The sequence below is a fragment of the Salvia splendens genome, chromosome 13 (assembly GCF_004379255.2).
Source record: "Salvia splendens isolate huo1 chromosome 13, SspV2, whole genome shotgun sequence".
Classification (NCBI taxonomy): domain Eukaryota; kingdom Viridiplantae; phylum Streptophyta; class Magnoliopsida; order Lamiales; family Lamiaceae; genus Salvia; species Salvia splendens.
The window spans coordinates 16,307,835-16,316,320 of NC_056044.1; the positions used below are offsets into that span (position 1 = coordinate 16,307,835).

Here is an 8,486-nt window from a genome sequence, read left to right on the forward strand (position 1 = left end):
ACTAAAAATGAATCAAAATTAGAAATTAAGGTATGCAATCACTTCATCTTATAATCACATTATTTCATCTTATAATGAAATAACTTCACTTGAGAAATAGAAACATTTAGTTAAAATGAAACAAATTTCAACAATCCAAAATAAATAACTTCATCTTATTAGAAAATCATTTAATCTTATATTATAATCAATTCACCTTATACAGTTAAAATGAATCAGATTTGAACCATCGAAACAATTCAAAATCATATATTGAAGATCATTAAGAAATCCCGAAATGAGAATTAGTTCCACAATACTAGCAATTTGATTCACCATAATAAACAATTCAAACCAATTGAAGTTTAGTAGAACCAAATTGATAATCAGTGTGAACCGAATAAGATTTCAAATACATATAAAAAATCTTATTCGACTGAGTTAATATACAATGAAAATGGATAGTGTGTGCTTGAATTAATCTTCTTGTTTTGATATTCGCCAACAATGAATCCGTTTTTTCCCTTCATATGCGGCTGTGCGCTTGGCCTTGACATTCCTCTTCGCAACAGGCTTCTTGGCATCACACTTCTGATTTAAAACAATTGAAAATACACATATTAATCAAATATTCAAAATTTGAACCTCCCCAAATAATAATATAATAACTTCATATTCTAATTTAAACCTTCCAAAAAATAACTTCATAACGTAACAATAATTTCATCTTATACTTTTTATTACTTCATCTTATTATTTAATAACTTCATATTCTAATTTTAAATTTCCAAAAATTTAAAAATTCGAACCAAATTTCCAGACCTGTTAAATTTTTTGGAGAAATCCTATTGACAACACTAATCAAACGGATAAATTAATCCATATTGTCCAGAAATCCCTTCATGTTATACAACAATCAATTCACATTACGAACTCATCAAACAGAAAAAATAATTCATACTATCTCGGAATCCCTTCATGTTATGCAGGAATCAATTCACATTACAAACTTAGGATGAAGCATATTTACCAACTCATAGTTTCTACGCGAAAAACATATCTACACTTCACCAGAGACCGAATTCTAACTACAGAAACATATCTACACTCACACGATAATCAGAATCTGAACAAAATTACCAAATACAATGAACCAATTAGAAGTTCTTGAACGCGATTTGCAAAACAAAGAATCTGAACTAAATTAAGGAAAAAACTAAACTCACCCGGACTGGATGAAGTTTTGGAACGCAACGACCGCTCATCTACAACCAAAATCAACGAGATTAGTTCGAATGGATTTCGCAAGCTGTAACTATTTTTTAGGACAATGAATACCGTTTAGTTTGCTCCGCCTCGTGTCTACCATGGTGAGAATCAGTAGAAGAATAGGGTTGAGGGAAGGCAGAGGGCTAGGGTTGAGAAATGGTGTAGTGAAACGGCGGAGAAGAGAGTGGGGCTAAAGCTCATACGTCGAGCGGAAAGTTTAGTGGGAGAGAATTTTACCCTAATTCATAATACCATGATTAACGCCTCCTTCATTTTTACCATGTTTGACCACATTAAGAAATGACTAAGATGCCCTTTGGCTGAACAATTTAATTCACAGGATGAATTACGAATTTAAGTTGTAGGATCTCTAATCTCAGCCACTAAATTAAAATCCATTGGCTAATATTTAGTCTCTAGTTATACACTAAGAAGGTGTTGTGGGAATAAGGGGACCCTATATATATATATATATATATATATATATATATATATATAGGGTTTTGATCTATGCAAAACTAGATTTAAATACAGAAACGCAGAACAATATCATAATTAGGTCACTTTTAGGTCATAATTAGGTAATTTTTAGGTCATGCTAACAAAGCATGACCTAAAACGATCTTAGCATGACATTAAACCCAAATATTATAATATGACCTAAAATTGCTTAATTATGACCTTCCGTGTTTTTGGTTAATTATTGACCATTAGATCATCTAATCCTAGGGCCAAGATTTGGTCTGCATTTCTGGATTTAAACACATACTTATTTTGATCATCTCCCTATATATATATATATATATATATATATATATATATATATATATATATATATATATATATATATATATATATATACAAATTCGATTATGTACAAGGAGAAAAAACCAAAGGAATTTTTGAAATAATTTGTAGAACACCGGTAGTCTTCAATGGATAATGTTAGGAGAATAAACGATGAAAGAGAAGAAAGATTTGTGGAATCCTAGAAAATAACCGCTGCAATCTTTTGATGGAGAGAATTAAGCAACTTACCATAACCAACTCAAATGTGAATACCATTTAGGCCCTTTTCGATTTTTGTAATGATTAAAATTGAATTAATCAGGCTCTATTTTCGACCATAGGATGGAGAAAATCAACGGCTGAGATCAAGAAGGAAATAGGAGAAAATATGGGAAAAGGAAATGAATACATCCCTATATATATATATATATATATATATATATATATATAGGAGATTACACTATAATGGTGCATTATTAGTCGGTGTGCATTATTCAATGGAAAATTTGCATTATTAAATGACACGTGGCACTAATCTAACCGTCGGATGACAAAATCGTGGGGCTGAGATTAAGAAGGAAAAATGAGAAAATATGCAAAAAGGAAATGAATACTTATATATATATATATATATATATATATATATATATATATTCATTTAATTCATTAATATATTTTTAAAATATATATTCATTTTACTGTGTTGATGTTTTATTAATTTTTGTGTCATTTTTCAGTTTTGAAATTATATTTTTCGATATACAGGTATTTGAAATGGTACGATGTTTCGATATATCGTACCGATCTTTGATATATCGTTCTGAACGATATATCGAATTTCGGTACGATATATCGAAATATCGATACGGTAATGATATTGATATTATCCATATCGAAAGTTCGATATATCGAAACTTATCGATATTTTCGATACGATACACGATACAACGTTTTAGATACGATATATCGTATCGACCCGACCCTAATCCTATTGGATAGCACCTATATCTTAGTCTCGGCTTATAGGATTTCTCTTAATCCTACCTCGGGCTTCACTACTTCGCAGAATTTCTATTTTCTCTAAATTAAATATTTGGGCACTTATTTAATACAATATGGGTTCTTGGAAAATCCCTTTTTAAATCCTTTTCTTCGGAGTTTTCTTAAGGCCGCCCGCGACGTCGGTCGGCTCTCGCGTGCTCAACTTCATCATTATCCATTTCCGGGAATTAAATAGATTATTCGAGAATTTCGATTAAGCATCCACGCTCAATTTCTCAAAATAAAAATTTCTCAAAATAAAACTCGGCCCCAACTAATTAATTTAGGCAGCCCATTCCTTATTATTTAACTGGCCCAAAACCGTAGCCCACTCCTTAAATAAAAATACTTGGGCCCAACCCTTAATTGAAAACAGCCACTACTTTATTTAATTACTAAAGCCCAACATTATAACCTTTGGGCCCAAACCAATTAATCTATGAGAAGGCCCAATTTATATTTCCTCCCATACGTGACCTCCCATTTCCCCAAATCACTCTTCCACTTGTTCCAGATTGGGGATTTGTAGAGTGAGAAGAAACAGCGGCGTGGGTTCCTCCTCTCGCCTCCTCCGGCGAGTCTACGCCCGCCGTCGGCTTCTTGCGTCTCCGCCTACCCTTCTGTCTCTCTCACTCTTCTTCATCTCACCATTTCATCTTCATTTCAACATTTGGGAGTCCTAATTTGGAGGTGAAGCAGCGGCGTCACCAAATTCGCCCGCCGTCGCCGTTATTCTCTGGCTTTCGAAGCACCGCTCCCAGACCTCAGTCCCTCCTTCTTTCTTTCTCTCCGGCGCCGTTGCACCATACCGGGTCCAGACGGTCCGCTGCCCAGCAGCGCCTCCGTCGCCATCTCCGTCAGCTCTCCGGGACTCCGTCGTCTAAGCTAAGTCTCTTCCCCATTTCCCCTTAATTATTCCGAAATTTTTCGGAGTTCTCGACTGACGATCTTAACCTTTAAATTCCTTGGGCAGTAGCTTAATTGGGAAGAAACAATTGATGCCGTAATGCATACGAAGTCTACTGTCGTTGTTGAGGCTCTTTCTATATGCTATTTGTACATGCTATTGTTGTGGGAATCTATTGAGCTCTATGTTCTTTAAGTCCTTATTCTATATGAAGTCTACTGTCGTTGTTGAGGCTCTTCCCCACCTGACGTGCCGACACGACGAGCCACGGTTGGCCGAGAACTGGTGCACGACGTGTGCGCCGCTGGCCGAGACGCTGTGCGCGTCGGGTTCCGACGATGAACTCGTCGGATTTTCGTCGTCGATTCGTACGAACCTCGATCGACAAGATAACGATGAAAATATTATTTTTATGATTTTTTAATTCTTGAAATTAAAAGAAATCATTAAAATATTATTATTTAATATCAAAATATATTTATGGAAAGATTTCCCCAGATTTTAGGAATATTTTAATTATTGACTATATCTATGGAAATAAATATATTTTATTTATTCCTAGATGATATGGACAAGAATAATTTAATAGTTTCCTAAATATTATGTATCTGGAATTCTAATAAGGATAGATATGCATAAATAAATTAAATAATAGAGAGAATATTTTTTTAAGTACATCAACTATCCCAAATGAGAAAATTTAGTCCGTAATATTTCATAATATCTTATAAAGTCCATCAACTATAAGTCAATATCAATTCAACTACTTTTTACTATTTCTAATATTTCCATGACCAAAGTACCCTTAAGGCCAATGAGAGTAATTCAATCTATTTACCCTCTCATTTTCATTAAAGTATGTAATTTGGGATAGTTGATGTACAAAAAGTATGTTCCATCTAATTTTAATTTCAAAATAAAAATATCTTAATAATATTAATACTCTATTACTATTAATTATTTACGTTTAGTTTTACTTATCTGTAATATTTTAAATCATTGTACTATATTTAATATTAATAATGAAATAACTTAGATATAAATACATGTAAACATTATACTTATACAATATTTGTATATAAAAGTTCAATTTATTAGATGGAATATTAATTTTTCAATCTTAAAGCTATACAAAGAATATGTTATTTTTAAGTGCAATACAAAATTGATGATTAAAAATAAATTAAAATTTATTAATATAAATAGAATCTTAAATAATTGAAAGAGCTCAGTTTTATTTTATCTACTCTTATGTAGAAATTGTAGTCTAAAAAAATTAATTGAAATTATCATTAATCAATTTAATAAAAAAACAATGACATTCTTAGTTGAATATATGATTAATTTAAATCTATGATTTTTTAATTAAATAAAAAATCAATAGTTGCTATCAATTGTTTAATATCACAATGTCGTGTCATAATATTATCATTAGGCCATTTACAACATCATGAAAATTGTTCATAGTTCTCATATTTATTCCATTGACTATTCGTGAATTATATTTTTTCTAATTTATTACATTTTTATTTCAATGTAGTATATATTATGTATTATGATTAACTTAAATTTTCAGTTTAATAAAATTATGAGATTCATTGAAATAAAATATTTATCTTAGTTTTATCTAAATAATTGAGAATATAATCATATAAAAGTATTAACTAGCACTAGAAAGTAATATCATAATATTCAAATAAGGTATGATATATATTAATACTAATAGTATAAGATCTATTAAACTTAATCCCAAATAAATTAGAAGAAAGAAAAAAGTGGATGAATAAATAAATTGAATTGCCCTTCATGGCCTTAAGGGTACTTTGGTCATGAAAATATTGGAAATAGCCAAAAAGTAGTTGAATTGATATTAACTTATAGTTAATAGACCTCAAAAGATATTATGAAATGTTACGGACCTAATTTCCTCAATTGAGATAGTTGATGTACTAAAAAAGATGTCCCCTCTAAATAATATAATTATTCTCTTCCTAATCTTGAACAAGGAATTAATTTAAGTTTAATTATTCATATCCGTACAAGATATAAATAATTCAATTTATTTTAGATACATCTTATAGAAGATATGAATAAGAATGAAATTTTAGCCAATTAATATAACTTCCTTAAATAAGACATTAAAAGATAATAAAAGTTTTAATTATCCAGTCAATTAAATACCAACAGAAATTAATTAAGTCTTTTCTGCCTTAAGGCTAAAGATAGTTAATGAAAAACCATAAACAGAATATCTAAGCTATAATTACGAACTACGTTTGTATATGGTCTCCATCGATTGGTTTGCCAAATTTTGTGAAGCTAGTTTCTAATATTATCGCCACCCATTATGTAGGGACAAATAATCCTACGAAATAGTCAGTTCATGATGACGGACTTCTCAAATAATAAATAGTATGAACTAGGAAGTGCTTAATATTATCGTCACTCATTATTTGGGGACAAATATAATCATTATTTTATAAAAATGAGTAATATTTTTTATTGCACAAATGATAATATTGATAAATGTCTATAAAATAATTTCAACAAAAAATATTTAATATATATTATGATAAATTTCCAAAAATTAAACTTGATTGATTTAATTAGAAATTAATTTGGCATAATAAATTAAATAAAATTAGATAAATAGTTGCATTTAATTTGATAAATTAATTTATTTATTTATTACTATAAACTTAAAAAAAACTACAACTCAACTAATAATCTATTTGGTATATGTATTTAATTGATCAGATCCATAGGCATACGGGGATGTTTTTGGTAGAAATTTTGTGGGTAATTAGCTAACACATCAAAGGTTCATCATGCAAAAATTTAGCCCAATCCAACAACAATAGATCCCTCTGCTCATCATTCACATATAGTCCAAAAACAATGAAACACACAAACGCTAAAAAAAGAACAAAAACTCAAAGGCACGAAAGATCAGAAACTAGTGGGTACTAGGCTCAAGATACCAAATGATATGGATCCATGTAATGAGAGATCCATTTCTCAAGGAAAACCCAAATTGAAGATGATAGATTTGGTGTGGTTTTCAATTTATCAAAGCAAACAAAGACAAATCATAGATCTAACAAGAATAATTGAATCTAAGCTAAAACAAGAAAGATCAACAATGGATAATGTGGAAAAAGGAATAAAATTTCATTGATTGAATAAGCTAAAGCACTTACACCATGCTAACATGCATCCATAGCTAAATTTTCAAGGTAACCACAATCCTCAAAGCATACCTATACTCGATCCATGCTTTACTAAGAATTGATGGATTCAAGCAACCTATAACTAGGAATTGGAAAATAAAACAACAAATCTCTCAAGCATATAATTTCAATCAACAACTAAGGAATAAACTGAGAAAAAAATGTTATTTATTGTTTAAGCCCAAAATTCAAGGAAAAGGCCAACAAAATCTATCCTGCGTCACTATACCTGGCCGGGTGGAATTTAGGGGCACTAAATCATCCGGTCGGGTGAAAGGCCCTGGTACCTGGCTCCATTCTGTGAGTCACCCTACCGGGTGGACTGGTCGACCACAAGTCACCCGGTCGGGTGAGGTCTCCTGACTCCTTCACGCCTTCGACGGGGCACCTAGACGGTGGCAGTGGGGCTACCCGGCTGGGTGGAACAACTTAGCCACGACTCCTCCAACGAGTAGCATCCGTCCGGGTGGTACGGTGCATCAAAATCCACCCGGGCTGGTGGAAGCTTTCCGCCTTCATTTTTCAACACGATCCTCATCGTTGGCTCCTCGATCTTCATGGACTCCTCTCGCATGGCCTTTTGAATAAAGGTAGAGAGCCACCTCACATAGCCGTCTCGTCGTCGACCTCGTCACAGGTCCTCCACGTGGGGTCGTATCACTTAGGCTATGCAATAGGCTAAGTGGGAGAAGAATTGGGACTCACAGAAAATCAAAGACAACGATACATACTAACGATCTGTACATGCACAAATGTTGTAAACCCCCATCTTCTCACACTTAGACTATTGGATAGGCTAAGTGTTATGAATGAGGGGTTTACACATACTAGCACCTAGGAAAAACAAACACACTTAACCCAAAAAATAAATAAAAGAAAACTAACTGGTCAGATAGTCCGGTCCGTCACCTCCTTCATTGGCTCCTCCTTAGTCTAGAGCATGGTGTGGTTGCTACCTCTGGTACACGTTCAGGTTGGTCAGTAGCGTCCCCTCGGTCTCTTGGGACTTATCTGCTTTCTCGTCCGTTCCTTGGGATTCAGTCTCGCGGCTCACCAAGGCACTCGTCCCAGCTTCATGCGCAGTGTTCATCTCTATGAACTTCTTGAAGAAGCCCTCCATCAAATCTGCCAGCCTCGTCACTTGGTTCTGTGTTTCCCGATTTTCATCCACCATTTCCGCTATGGACCTCTCTAGCTCTGCCTGCCTTTATTCCATTGCTTGTCCTCTCCCAACTGGGATACTTGCTTCTCCCAATGGATAATAGTGGGGA

General features: G+C 32.9%; 1 long non-coding RNA gene across 1 annotated transcript; it reads right to left on the reverse strand.

The window, feature by feature from the left end:
* Positions 1-320: 320 nt before the first annotated feature.
* LOC121761672 lies at positions 321-1,246 on the reverse strand. Its single transcript, XR_006042067.1, has 2 exons — positions 1,206-1,246; positions 321-570 (listed from the first exon to the last, which is right to left on the reverse strand). It is a non-coding gene; the product is annotated as an uncharacterized LOC121761672 (long non-coding RNA).
* Positions 1,247-8,486: the final 7,240 nt, after the last annotated feature.